General features: G+C 45.0%; 1 protein-coding gene across 2 annotated transcripts in view; it reads right to left on the reverse strand.

The window, feature by feature from the left end:
• Nucleotides 1-14,655, reverse strand: part of TAGLN3 (transgelin 3) — a 44,908-nt gene that overhangs the window by 15,470 nt on the left and 14,783 nt on the right. The window contains exon 1 of one of the 2 annotated variants that reach the window (XM_030582015.1): nt 232-919. The exons of the other annotated variant lie outside the window; for it this stretch is intronic. The gene's annotated coding sequence lies outside the window, so the exon portion shown is untranslated. Of the gene's footprint in view, nt 1-231; nt 920-14,655 lie in introns of those variants that run through there. 2 annotated transcript variants of the gene reach the window in all.

The raw sequence follows: 14,655 nt of genomic DNA on the forward strand, positions 1-14,655 counted from the left end.
CTCTCCAGGCCAGTGAGAAGGGGGAGTCTGCCACCCAAGGAGTGGGTGGGCGGGGGGAAGCAGGCCCTCCCACTCCACTGCGTCCCAGCCCGGGGCCGTAGCAGCAGCAAAGACTTGCTGCTGTCAGTGGGGATCCTGGCTGCAATACACTGACATAGGTTGAGGCAGTGCTGCAGCCAGACTGGGAGCGGCTGCCCCCGGGCTACTTCCACACTCCCCCTCAGAGGGTACCTGGGTTGTGCTAGTCTCCTCGGCTGTCTCGAACAGCATCGGTTCCTTGCGGTAAGTAGCGAAGGGCAGGCTCGGCTCCTCCTCGGGGTAGCTGGCACGGGGCAGGCTTGGCTCCTCCTCGGGGTAGCTGGCACAGGGCAGGCTCGCCCAGTCCTCCTCAGGGTAGGGAGCGAGGGGTAGCCTCGGCTGGCTGGGTGAGAGCTCAGGCTGGCTGCGGGCTGCTGTTGTCTCGCAAGAGGGAGCTCGGTCGCAGATGTCTGGTCTCTGCAGCGGTTGGTTCTCCACTGAGCTCTGCAGGTGAGCTTTTATACTTCCGGGTCTGCGCCGTGACCTCTGAGAGGTGGGCGCAGGGCCCAGTGGCTCCGCCCACATTGGTGTTAGGGGAGGTTCGCCCCTCAGCAGGGCTGTGGGGTATCCCACCGCCTTGATACAGTCCAGTTCCCAGCTCAGCCACTGGCTGACTGTAGGCCCTTGCACAAGCCATAAAAAAAATAAATCTTTCCACGAATTCTTTTCCCCAGCTGTAAAATGGGTACAATACTTATCTGCTGAACCTCATAAAAGTGTTGCAAGGCTGTGTTATTGGATGAAGAGTGTGCAAATTATCTGTTGAAAGGCATTCTAGAAATGCAGAGCTGATGGTACAGTGCAGTATCAAGGTTTGTCATCATGGCTATGAGATGGACACATCAGTCATGAGCTGTGAAGTCACAAGTAAGATATTCAGCATATTGGTTTTAGTCACACTCTTGCTTTGTTCTACAACATGTTCTGACTAGATCACAGAGATTACAAGAAAATCATTCTAAGTTTGTTTTAAAAAAAGTTATTGGGAATATTTTTCTATCTTACCTATAAGCAACTGCTTTATTTATCCTCGGTTAGCTTGTGCAGACCTCTGAAGGTGAGGGGGAAAAACATTAAAGATAAATGTTTAAAAAGCACTTCTAAATATGAACTCTATTTTTTCTGTATTCCACAGATTTAAAGTCCAATATCTAGGCATATTCAAGAGTGAAAAGAAAGAGCTGTGCATCTGAGAGACAATGTCCGCTGTACACTGGTATAAAGTGATAATGCACTCCTCCTTAGTTCTAAGGGTAGTGTAATAGTGAAGTTTAAACTTCTCACTTGTCCAGGAATGAACACTTCAACCTTTGGCTTTAGAGATGAATGATTGGAGGGTAAGAGCAGGAAGAAGGGGAATTCCATATTTGTGGGGAAGGAAAGATTGCATTGGCAAGGTGATTTACCAAACAGCTGTTTGAGGCTGCCTGTAGGTCTTCAGTTTTACATGAGGTCCCTGGTCAATGGATTAGCAAACCATTCCCAGGTACATAATAAACATCGTTTATCACTGTCACGGCTGTGTTATATTCATAGGATTTATAAGGAGACCATTAGGATCATCTAGTCCAGGGGTAGGCAAAAGACGGTTACTCACCTTTGTAACTGTTGTTCTTCGAGATGTGTTGCTCATATCCATTCCAATTAGGTGTGCGTGTGCCGTGTGCACGATCATCGGAAGATTTTTACCCTAGCAACACTTGGTGGGTCAGCTGGGTCGTCCCCTGGAGTGGCGCCGTTATGGCACTGGATATATCCCCTGCCGACCCAATGGCCCTTCAGTTCCTTCTTGCCAGCTACTCCAACAGAGAGACCTCAGTACGGTTCTATCCAGGCTCATGCGTGCCCCCTTCGAGCCATTAGCCACCTGCTTGCTGCTGTACCTCTCCTGGAAGACTGCCTTTCTCATCGCCATTACATCGGCAAGGCGGGTATCTGAGCTTCGAGCCCTCACAGCAGACCCTCCATATACAGTGTTTCACAAAGACAAGGTACAGCTGCGTCCTCATCCCGCCTTTCTCCCTAAGGTGGTGTCTGCCTTTCACGTTAATCAGGACATCTTCCTCCTGGTCTTCTTCCTGAAACTGCATTCATCAAGTTGGGAACAGCAGTTGCATTCCCTGGATGTTCATAGGGCTCTCGCCTTTTATATCAAGAACAAAGCCCTTTCAAAAGTCTCCCCAACTATTCGTAGTGGTGGCAGACCGGCTGAAGGGCCTTCCTGTCTCTTCACAGCAAATTTCATCTTGGGTGACGTCTTGCATCCGTGCCTGCTATGACTTGGCTCATGTCCCAGCTAGCCACCTCACCGCCCATTCTACTCGGGCTCAAGCTTCATCTGCCGTCTTCCTGGCCCATGTACCTGTCCAGGAAATATGTCGGACAGCTACTTGATCATCTGTGCACACCTTCGCATCACACTACACATTGGTACAACAGTCCAGAGATGACACGGCATTTGTTTCAGCAGTGTTATATTCTGTGACATCTCACTCCGACCCCACCGCCTAGGTAAGGCTTGGGAGTCACCTAATTGGAATCGAAGAAGAAAAGACGGTTACTCACTCAAGAAAAGATGGTAACTGTTGTTCTTTGAGATGTGTTGCTCATATCCATTCCAAACCCTCCCCCCTTCCCATCTGTTGGGGACGGGTGTCGAACCTGTGGGTACAAACGTTCCAGGCCCTTGAGGAACTGGGAAACCATGGGGTCCGAAAAGACAGAGCCCATAATTATTCTGTTGTCCTTTAGGCTCTCCAGCCTAGGGTCAGTTTTTTCAGAAAATAGCCCTTGGCCTTCAAAGGGCAAGTCCTTCATAGTCTGCTGTAATTCAGGTGGAAGGTCTGACACCTGGAGCCAGGAGATTCGTCGTATCGCTATTCCTGAAGCCATAGTTCTGGCCGCAGAGTCAGCTGTGTCCAAGGAAGCTTGGAGGGAGGTTCTCACTACCTTCTTTCCCTCTTCCAATAGGGCCGCAAACTCCTGGCGGGAGTCTTGTGGAATCAGCTCCATGAATTTCCCCATAGACTCCCACATATTGTAATTGTAGCGACTGAGGAGAGCTTGCTGGTTTGCCACCCTAAGTTGGAGGCCCCATGCAGAATATATTTTACCGCCCAACAAGTCCATGAGCCTAGCCTCCTTAGATTTGGGAGCAGGAGCTTGCTGGCCATGACGTTCCCTTTCGTTGACCGATTGCACCACTAGGGAGCAAGGAGGAGGGTGCACGCACAGATATTCATATCCTTTGGAAGGCACCATGTACTTCCTCTCCACCCCCTTGGCTGTGGGGGGAATAGAGGCTGGGGATTGCCAGATGGTGTCAGCGTTTGCCTGTATAGTGCGAATAAAAGGCAGGGCCACTCTTGTAGGGGTGTCTGCTGATAAGATATCTACCACTGAGTCCTCTGTTTCAGGGACCTTCTCCACCTGCAGATTCATATTCTGTGCCACATGTCGCAGAAGGTCTTGATGAGCCCTCAGGTCAATTGGAGGAGGGCCGGAGGAGGATGTTCCTGTCACCGCCTCATCTGGTGAGGAGGAAGAGGAGAGGCCAGGGACAAGAGGGTCCTGTGGGGGATCCTGTTCCTGAGGGGCAGCGTCAGGCTTAGGTGGGGCCTGGGTGTCTGCTGGTGGTACAGAAGCCTCATCCGTACCCATGAGGGGGCGGCTTAAGGTTGCCTCTGGCACACGATGTTCCAATGGGGCAGACCGTGGTGCAGCTGGGGGAGCACCTTGGGCTTGGTAGTACGCCCAAGATATCCAGAAAGACCACTGACGGTGACCTTGCTCATGGCCTTGGCTCTCCGGGAACGTGTGGCTGGGCACATCCGAATTGTGGTTCTGTATGTAAGCAGTCCCAGCATGAGACAACACCCAGGTGTGTCTCAACAGCCAAGGGGGTGCTGAGAGACCCTGAGGAGGAGCTGCATCTCAAGCTGGTCCTTCTCGGGATGGCACCGGGGAGCGGTACCGGGAGCTGTAACAGTACCGTGAGCGAGACCGGGACTTACGACCGTGGCGGTGCTGGGAGGTTGACCGGGATCTCAATCTCCTTCACCTAGAATGACTGTGAGATGAGTGGTGCCATGAATGGTGCTGGGAGCCGGATCGGTATCGGGTGTTGTCATAACCTTAGTCCCAGATTTGGACCTTAGCGTCCAAAATATGGGGGTTAGCATGAAAACCTCCAAGCTTAGTTACCAGCTTGGACCTGGTACTTGCTGCCACCATCCAAAAAATTAGTGTTTTGGGGCACTCTGGTCCCCCTGAAAAACCTTCCCTGGGGACCCCAAGACCCAAATCCCTTGAGTCTCACAACAAAGGGAAATAATCCTTTTTCCCTTCCCCCCTCCAGGTGCTCCTGGAGAGATACACAGACACAAGCTCTGTGAATCCAAACAGAGTGACTCCCCCTCTCCGTTCCCAGTCCTGGAAACAAAAAGCACTTTCCTCTTCACCCAGAGGGAATGTAAAATCAGGCTAACAAATCCAACACACACAGATCTCCCCTGATTTCTTCCTCCCACCAATTCCCTGGTGAGTACAGACTCAATTTCCCTGAAGTAAAGAAAAACTCCAACAGGTCTTAAAAGAAAGCTTTATATAAAAAGAAAGGAAAATACATACAAATGTTCTCTCTGTATTAAGGTGACGAAATACAGGGTCAATTGCTTAAAAGAATATTGAATAAACAGCCTTATTCAAAAAGAATACAAATCAAAGCACTCCAGCACTTATATTCATGCAAATACCAAAGAAAAGAAACCATATAACTTACTATCTGATCTCTTTGTCCTTACACTTAGAAACAGAAGACTAGAAAGTAGAAACTACTTCTCCAAAGCTCAGAGAAAACAGGCAGACAGACAACAAAGACTCAGACACAAACTTCCCTCCACCCAGAGTTGAAAAAATCCGGTTTCCTGATTGGTCCTCTGGTCAGGTGCTTCAGGTGAAAGAGACATTAACCCTTAGCTATCTGTTTATGACAGGTGTACCAGGCAGGCGAATGGGAGGCTGAGCGGTGCCGCAAGTGCGACCAGTACCACGATGGACAGTGGTGTCGGGACTGTGAGCGGCGCCGGGTCCAGGATCGTCGGCGGGACCGAGATCGTTGGCAGGACTGAGAGTGGGATCAGTGCCTCTCAGCAACTCCCACGGTGGGTGGCCTCAGAAAGGCAGGCTTGCCTATGGATTGTATAACCCGCACCGGTGGTACTGGGGGTTGAGGCAGCATGGTCTCCATCATTGCAATCAATTCCCTTGCCGTGGAGAAGGTCTCCAGGGTAGATGGAAGAGCGAGCTCGACCACAGCGTGAGCTGGGAAGCTTTCGGGCACAGGACTCGACGGCCCTTGAGGGACCGGAATCGACAGTGCCGCAGCCAGCGGTGCTGCGGCAGATGTCGGTGGCGGGCGATCCGTCTTGGGTAGGTGCTCCATTTGTGGTGCGGACGGTGCCGAGGCAGCGGGAGGCTTGTGTTGCTTCCTGGCCTGCGGGGACAGGGAATGGCGCTGAGCCGACTTTGGTGTTGGCAAAGGTCGGTGCCAGGGCTCCTTCGCGGTACTGGGGCGGTCCGGAGCTGAAGGAGCGCTTCTCACAGATGTGGATTGTTCAGCTCTCAGTACTGAAGGTACTGGACTAAGTGCTACCTCCAGGAGGAGCTGTTTCAGACAAAAGTCCCGCTCCTTCTTCATCCTCGGCTTAAAGGCTTTACAAATGTGGCACTTGTCCAGAAGGTGGGATTCCCCAAGACACTTGAGGCAGGAGTCATGGGGATCCCCTGTTGGCATTGGCTTTTGGCAGGCGGAGCATGGTTTAAATCCCGGTGACCTGGGCATGAGCCCCGGTACCGGGGTGGAGGGAAGAGGCTAATCTCCGATCCCCTCACAACTATATACACTATTTATATATACCAATAACTAAAACTAGCTATAACTGTAAAAACTCAAACTATATAGACACAACTATCTATAAAGAACTACGAGGAAGCTAAGGAAGTGGAGATCAGCGAAGCTGCGCTCCATAGTTCCAACGACCGTCACGGGTGGTAAGAAGGAACTGAAGGGCTGTTGAGTCAGCAGGGGTATATATCCGGCGCTCAGGGCTGGCTCCAGGCCACAGCGCGCCAAGCACATGTTTGAGCTGGCACGCCACAGGGGGTGCTCTGCTGGTTGCTGGGAGGGTGGCAGGCAGCTCCGGTGGAGCTGTTGCAGGCGTGGCTGCGGACGGTCCATTGGTCCCGCGGCTCCAGTGGACCTCCCGCAGACACGCCTGAGGCAGCTCCACCAGAGCTGCGGGACCATCGGATCCTCCACAGAAACGCCTGCGGCAGGCCCACCGGAGCCACGGGACCAGCTGACCGTCCGCAGAAACGCCTGTGGGAGGTCCACCGGAGCCGCGGGACCGGCGAGCAGCAGAGCGCCCCCCGCGGCATGCTGCCGTGCTTGGGGCGGCGAAATTGCTAGAGCCGGCCCTGCCGGCTCCATAACCGCGCCACTCCAGGGGGTGACCCAGCCGACCCATCGAGTGTTGCTAGGGTAAAAATCTTCCGACGATCGTCCATGCAGCACGCGCACACCTAATTGGAATCGATATGAACAAGCACTCCAAGAACCACCTATGGCACACATGCCAAAGCGGCACGCGAGCTGATTTTCGGTGGCACTCACACTGCCCGATTCCTGGCCACTGGTCTGGGGGGGCTCTGCATTTTAATTTAGTTTTAAATGAAGCTTCTTAAACATTTAAAAAACCTTATTTACTTTACATACAACAATAGTTTAGTTATATATTATAGACTTATAGCAGGGGTAGGCAACCTATGGCACATGTGCCGAAGGCGGCACACGAGCTGATTTTAAGTGGCACTCACACTGCCCAGGTCCTGGCCAGTGGTCTGGGGGGCTCTGCATTTTAATTTAATTTTAAAGGAAGCTTCTTAAACATTTTGAAACCTTATTTACTTTACATATAACAATAGTTTAGATATATATTATAGACTTATAGAAAGAGACCGTCTAAAAATGTTAAAATGTATTACTGGCACGTGAAGCCTTAAATTAGACTAAATAAATGAAGACTCGGCACACCACTTCTGAAAGGTTGCCAACCACTGATCTAGTCTGATCTCAGCCCAGGAATTATACAGCTCAGCAGTTTCACACATTTGTCTGATGAAGTGGGTATTCACCCACGAAAGCTTATGCTCCAATACATCTGTTAGTCTATTAGGTGTCACAGGACTCTTTATCGCTTTTTACAGATCCAGACTAACACAGCTACACCTCTGATACTTGACAATTTCACCCAGTAATTCCAGCATCAAGCCAGTAACTTCAGGTTAAACTAGAGCATCCCTTTTTCAAAGATAACCAAGTCTTGATTTAATTTCTTCAAGTAGAGGAGAAACCCCTGCTTTCCTGTTATGTTGTTCCAATGGCTAATTACCCTCACTGTTAAAAATGTCCAGCTTTTAGGCTGAAGTTATCTAGCTGCTAGCAATTGGATATTGTTATGTCTTTGCCTGTTTCATTAAAGAGCCTTTTACTATCAGAAGTCTTTTCCCCAGGCAGGTAGTTATAGTCCATGATCAACTCAACTCAACTTTATCTTGGATAAACTAATTACACTGAGCTTCCTTACAGTGAGAAACTAAGGCTGATTTTCCAGACCTCAAATCATTCCTGTAGCTCTTTTCTGAACCTTTTATATTTTATCAACAGCCTTTTCGAAGTGTTGACACCAGAACTGGACGTAATATTTGAGTAATAGTCTCACACACAGTATATTGTGTTCAGTGGTCTAACATATCTGATTACAGAAAATTACTCGACAGTTCTGATGTTGTTGGCTGTGATGTCATTTGAGTAGTTTTTAAAGAGATGTGTTTTTATAATGAATATGTCATGTATTTTAACCAATCCTCTGGCAGTATGCAAATGTATTCAACAAAGACAGAAAGAAAGAAGTTGGTTAGCTGATTTGTGACATTACAGTTCAGCTAGGGAAGATACCATATTCCCCATGAGCGGAGCAGAGAGTATGAGACGAGAAGAGAATGGCAGAGCAGCACTTACGTACCAATCCTGGGCTGGGCTCCAAGCTGGTTGTATTAGTTTAAATATGTACACAGCCAATGGAGAGCTCATGAACAAACAAGTCACTTCACCTGCCTATGATGTGACTCACATGTCACATTACTATTAGACAACTCACACACTCAATTTTGGAAGGTTAACCTAAAATTTAATGCTGGACAGAAGGAACAATGGACAAAGTTTTGTCTGAATCTTAGAATGTTTCTATTTCAGTTGGAAACCACATAGCACTTTGTGCTTTCAACTCAAAAGGGGTGGAAATTTTGGCTGTTAAAGCTTAATTTTCACTCTAACCCCAATACTGATGGGATGCTAGCTAAAACCTCAAACAATAGCTGTCAGTCTAGTACAGGGTGAGAATATGCCTATTCTATAATTTAAAGCATTAAACTATCTAGATTCCCTGTCCAAGACTTTAACTGAAGTATCCAGACACTTAGGCCTACTCCACTCTATGCATTATAATTATTTTGTTAAAGGGGCATTAAATCATCCATAGCATGCACTGGTCCCTAATTCTACCATCCTTCCAGCATATTATATCAGAAAAGTGTGAGGGCTTGCAGTCACTACTGCCTTCACAACTATAAAAATGAATTTCCTTCTTTAATGCAAATTTACTCAAGTTATATTATAACTGCTTTCCTTTAACTGTTAGGTGTGCCATTCCACCTGCAGTGTATGATCAACAATAGCAGGCTATTCGCTTAGCAAAATACATACAGTCCTTCATGGAGGGTATACACTCCACTGTTCTCCACACTGAATGATAGGTGGGGATGACAGATAATAAAAATGGTTAGGGACCAATCCTCAGTGACCAGGAAGTGAGCACTCAGGCCGAGTAGTTAGAGCAGGCATCAAAAGCCAGGAATCGGAAGCCCAGGCTCAGAACTGCACTGAGAGACCAGACATCAGAGGCAAGAACCAGAGCTGACATCAGAGATCAGTGCAATCTTCACTACTGGGATAACTCAACCTAATTTATGCTACTCCAACTACTTGAATAACGTAGCTGGAGACGATGTGGCTTAAGTCGACTTACACCAGTATCTTCACTGCTTTGACAGGAGATGCTCTCCAGTCAACTTCCCTTACTCTTCTTGGGAGCAGGAGTACTGGGGTCGACCAGAGAGCACTCTTACATTGATTTAGCAGGTCTTCACTAGACCCGCTAAAATCGACACCCGCCACATCAATTGTGGCAGCATCAATCTCCCCAGTAGTGAAGACAAGCCCTTATTAGTGTCTACAACATACACATTATAGTTTAATCAAAATCAGCAAGGTTCCCCAGCTGAGTTTCTCTGTCAACGTCCAGAACTCCTTTGTATTGTTGGGACACCATTCTTAGCTCAGATAAATCTGCAGTGAAGTCAATTATCAATGAGCCCAGTAAACCTAATGAAAAATGCCAGAAGCTGAGGACATTTGAAAAAACAGCACTTTAAACCTGGTGACCCAAATGGTAACTTTTAAGATGACCAACACTGATTTTGAAGGAGACTAAGGGTAATCACCTGGATCGATTGGTCTTCAGCTGTTGTTAAGACTGCGCCGATCACAACACATCCGCCATTCTCGCATTCTTGCCTTTTTTCTCTATGTTAGTCCAAAATGTTTAACAATGTCATCTGCCCATCTTCTTGGAGGCCGACCAGGTGGTCTTTTCTGTTCTTGCGGGTACCACTCAGTAATGATTGTGGTCCACCTATTGTTCATGAACTGTGCTATGTGGCCTACCCATTGTATCTTATCATATCTGCTTTCTACGACAGTATCTTTCACACTGCTGCGTTCTCTAATAATTTCATCTGGGATACGATCCAGAAGGGAAATTCCCAACATAGCTCGTTCCATTGTCCTTTCAGCTACTGACAGCCACTGTTCTTCTCTCTTCGTCAGTGCCCACGTTTCACTGCCACACAGCATGGCTGGCAGCACTGTTGAAGATATTTGTATGGGTGGTCTTGTTGATTTTTCTTTTGAGGACATCCTTGATGGAGTTAAATACACACCATCCTGCCTGTATCCTTCGTGAGAGTTCTCTGTTCATGCCTTGGCACATATTAACTTTTTGGCCCAAATATACATACTGTTCCACTTCTTCAATTTCTTCTCCTGTTACCATTATTTGGGCTTTTTGTAAGACATCTGATCACACGTATTTTGTTTTGCAATGGTTCATTTTTAGACCAACCTGACTGCTTTTCCTGCTGAGTCTTCGTAGCATGCTCTGCAGTTGGTTGGTGCTTTTGGCAATTAGTATGAGGTCAGCCACAAATCTGAGCTGAAATAATCGTTCTCCATGTATATTAACACCACTCCTCCAATTGATCTTGTTAATAACCATTTCAAGGCGGGCATTAAAGTTTTGGTGAAATTGTATCTCCTTGCTTTACGCCTTTCTTGATTGGGATGCGAAGGGGAGTAATGTCTGTTGTACAGCCAGTATTTGCTTCCTTCAACAAATTGATGTACTGTGTATTAATGCCCTGCTCTGGAAATGCCTTTAATATTGCGTTGAACTCAGTGCTATCAAAGGCCTTTTCATAGTTGACGAAAGCAATGCACAGTGGGAGTTTGTATTCCCTCGCTCTTTCTAGGAGCTGGCTAAGGGTAAATATATGGTCGATCGTGCTGAAATTTCTTCGAAACCCTTCCTGCTCTCTCAGCTGTTGTTCATCGAGACTCTGCAAGAGTTGGTTCATTATCACCTTTGTAAAGAGTTTATAGATATGAGAGAGCAGGCATATAGGGTGATAGTTCTTAAGATAAGAAAGGCAATGAAATTCTTAGAATTTTCTTTGGAAAGAAACTGATTCTACTCAGACAACTAAGTAATTGTAACCATTTTCATCAGAAATACAGGGAATAAATTTGATCTAAATCCTCTGTATGTCCTAGCTACATAAAATTGGTTGTGGTCTAAATATTTATTACTGAAGTTTTAAAACACTTCACCTGCAAATAATAAATTCAAATCCAGCCGAGAGTAATGGCACCTAAATGGAGATATTCTGATGACTGCAAAGTGAATTTTTTGCTTTCAGTCTATTTCCTATTGAATAAGCATACACATTTAAAAAACCCACTACCCCAAGCAACAGTAAGTTGTAACATTGCTCGCTGGAGGAGGAAGGCCAAGGACTGAGTGGGAAACAGGATAACTCCTCATTTCACTTTGAATATCAGATGTGTGACAAAACGTGAAATCCTGAACATTTTTCAATAGGCCACAAAGCCAATTTGAAACTTTAAGTGATCCCTGGATCATTAATAATACTTAGACTAAGGAAAATTTGAATGCTTCATGTAACAGAATGTGAGATAGGAAGCAGAGATATGTGGGTTACTGTCTGAAAAATGAGATTAACAAGTACTAGCCAGGGCTGTTGATTTAAATTGTGTGTGCAGATTTAAGTATATTAGATTTCTTGTACAGCAAACTGGATCCAATTAATATGCTACATGCTCTTAAATTATACTTTGCATCTGGCAACAAATGGGACAGGGAGACTAATAAAAAGAAATGATGTAGTACAAATTATAATCATTACGAAAGCAGCTGAATTTTGTTTGACAGAGAGAATAGGAAGGTAATCGATACCTACAATAGTTCAAATAATGATTTTTTTTAATAATCACTGACATTGGGTTATTTTTTAAACATAAGATGAGTGTCAGCGCACAATATTTCTACAAAGGTAGCAAAAATAATTTATTTAGGCAGGTGGTCATTAAAAATATTCATTGTCTAGGTGATTATGTAAAGGAAGATGGAGAACAGATCCCACAGCTAAGAACATGTGAGTGGTAAACTTCACCGTAAAACAGGGCATCCATCCAAGCCAAGTTTGAAGAACCTAGTGAAATACATCATTATCAGCGGCTTGTAAATCTCTCTGGTATCAGGAATCCTTCAGCAGGCAGCTTCTCTCCACAGTAACATTTTTCCTTTAGGCATCCCACCACTATTTTCAATAGGATAGCCTTAGCTGGAGTATCAAACATAAATAAGGTGCCAGTTTTTTTCTCCACCCTGTCCTCCCATGCTACTTTAACCCATCTATGCATGTGCAGCTGTGGAGTGTAACCTATCATTTAAACCAGCCTCTGTACCAGATGGCTGGAGGATAGCTAATATAACAATTTTTTTTTTAAAAGGTCCTCAGGCAATTTTGGCAATTACAGATCAGTAAGCCTTGTTTCAGTACTAGGCAAACTGGTTGAAACTTTAATAAAGAGCAGAATTATCAGACACATAGCTGAACACGATTTGTTGGGGAAGAGTCCAGATGGATTCTGTAAGGGGAAAAATCATGCCTCATCAATCTATTAGAATTCTTTGAGGAGGTTAAACAAACATGTGGACAAGAGTGATGCACTGAGTATAGTGTACTTGGACTTTCAGAAAGCCTTTAACCAGCTCCCTCACCAAAGGCTCTTAACCCAAGCAGGCAGTGATAAGAGAGAAGATCCTCTAATGGATCAATAACTCGTCGAAAGATGGTAAGCAAAGGGTACGAATAAATGCTTAGTTTTCACAGTGAAGAGAAATAAATAGCAGTGTCCCCCAGGAATCTATATTGGGACCAGTGCTGTTCAACATATTCATACGTTGAATGGAAAAAGGGGTAAACAGTAAGGTGGCAAAGTTTGCAGACAATACAGAATTACTTGATAATTAAGTCCAAAGCAAAGTGCAAAGAGTTACAAAGGGATCTCACAAAATTGGATTAAAAAAATGGCAGCTGAAATTTAATGTTGATGAATGTGAAGCAATGCACATGAAAAACATCATCCCAATTATACCTACAAAATGATGGGGTCTAAATTAGCTATTACCATTCAAGAAAGCGATCTTGGAGGCTTCATGGATAGTTCTGTGAAAACATTCACTCAATGTGCAGCAGCAAACAAGCTAACATTAGGAAACATTAGGAATGGGATGAATAAGATGATAGGAGCTATCATGCCATTTCATAAAACCATGGCACAACCACTCCAGAAATACTGCATGCAGTTCTGGTCACCCCATCTCAAAAAAAGATATTAGAAATGGAAAAGGTACAGAAAAGTGCAACAAAAACAATTAGGCATATGAAATAACTTCCATACGAGGAAAGATTAAAGACTGGGGCTGCTCAACTTGGATAAAAGATGACCAAGGTGGGATAAGATAGAGGTCTATAAAACCATGAAAAGCATGGAGTAAAAGATGCACGTATCCTAACTTCTTTTTATTTATTTCATCTCTCCTCCTCAATTTTGAAACCTATGAGGCTTGTATTATTTTGTATACTGCTGAGAACTACATGCACACAAACCCCACTTCAAAAAAAGTCATTCAGAAGTCCCTATATTCCTGCTAAATAGTAAAATCTCCATATGTTAAAAATGTTAGGGGCTTGATAATCACGTGAAATTCTCCTTAATAACTTGCCCCTGTAGTGGCTTGAGTCTCAGTTTACCATAATGGAGAAGTTTACCATTTGAATTAAATGAAACCAGTAAATGCCAAATGATTTTGCTTATGATTGAGATGCAACATTGCTCAAGTTTGGTAATCAATTCCAGGCTACCATCTACATATGCTCATCTTGCAATTCATACACATAGACAAGGGTTCATTTCTGGATGAGTAACTAAGCAACATTTGAAACTTAATCCACACGATACAGATACTGAGTGATTTATATTCTTAGTAGATACATTCGACTGCCCACCTTTTTGTTTCAGTTGTAAATTGTTCAGGTTTGCAATTTATTACGTTGCTTAGGTTTGATGTCTATTGAGTTGATTTGGTTACTAACTGTTCCATTCAAAGGCACGAATGAGTCAGCCATGGCCCCTCTTTCCTTTTCATTTTTATATACACATGCTAAGGTACCTTCCACCCCTCTGTAACAAGAAATCAATAGGGAGAAACCCAGATAAACCAAAGTATGGTCAACAGGGTTACCTCACCCAGGGCAAATGCATCCAGCTGTCTTTTCTACTAGTGTTCCCACAACTGTAAATATTACGGAAAGGTAGTTACAGCTAAATAAAAACCATTCCTAGAATGGATGTATGTCCCATTTACAAGTATGGCTAAGTCATGGATTTGTTGCAGAAAAGTCAAAGTATCACAAACAGAGATAGCTGAACTGACTGGTTGAGTAGGCTTTCATGCTACACAAATAACCAATTCTACAAATAGGAAGCTCCACAAATATTGAAAAGTATTATTTCCTGATATGCCAAGATCAAGTAAGGCATACAGCTTTTTAAAGAAGTGTTATTGTGTATGTAAGGTTCTGCATGACATTAGGAAGGGATGTTGGGCAGTCCTGCTTCCTTGCTTCACTCTGCCTTAATAGGATTAAATATATTCACTAATGCAGATATATCTAAATCTTTCAGTGTAAGTGACCTACAACTCTTATAGAATACGATGGTAGAGATAAACCTTCGGACCCTAGAACAATGAT

This window comes from Gopherus evgoodei, chromosome 1, assembly GCF_007399415.2.
Source record: "Gopherus evgoodei ecotype Sinaloan lineage chromosome 1, rGopEvg1_v1.p, whole genome shotgun sequence".
Taxonomy (NCBI): domain Eukaryota; kingdom Metazoa; phylum Chordata; order Testudines; family Testudinidae; genus Gopherus; species Gopherus evgoodei.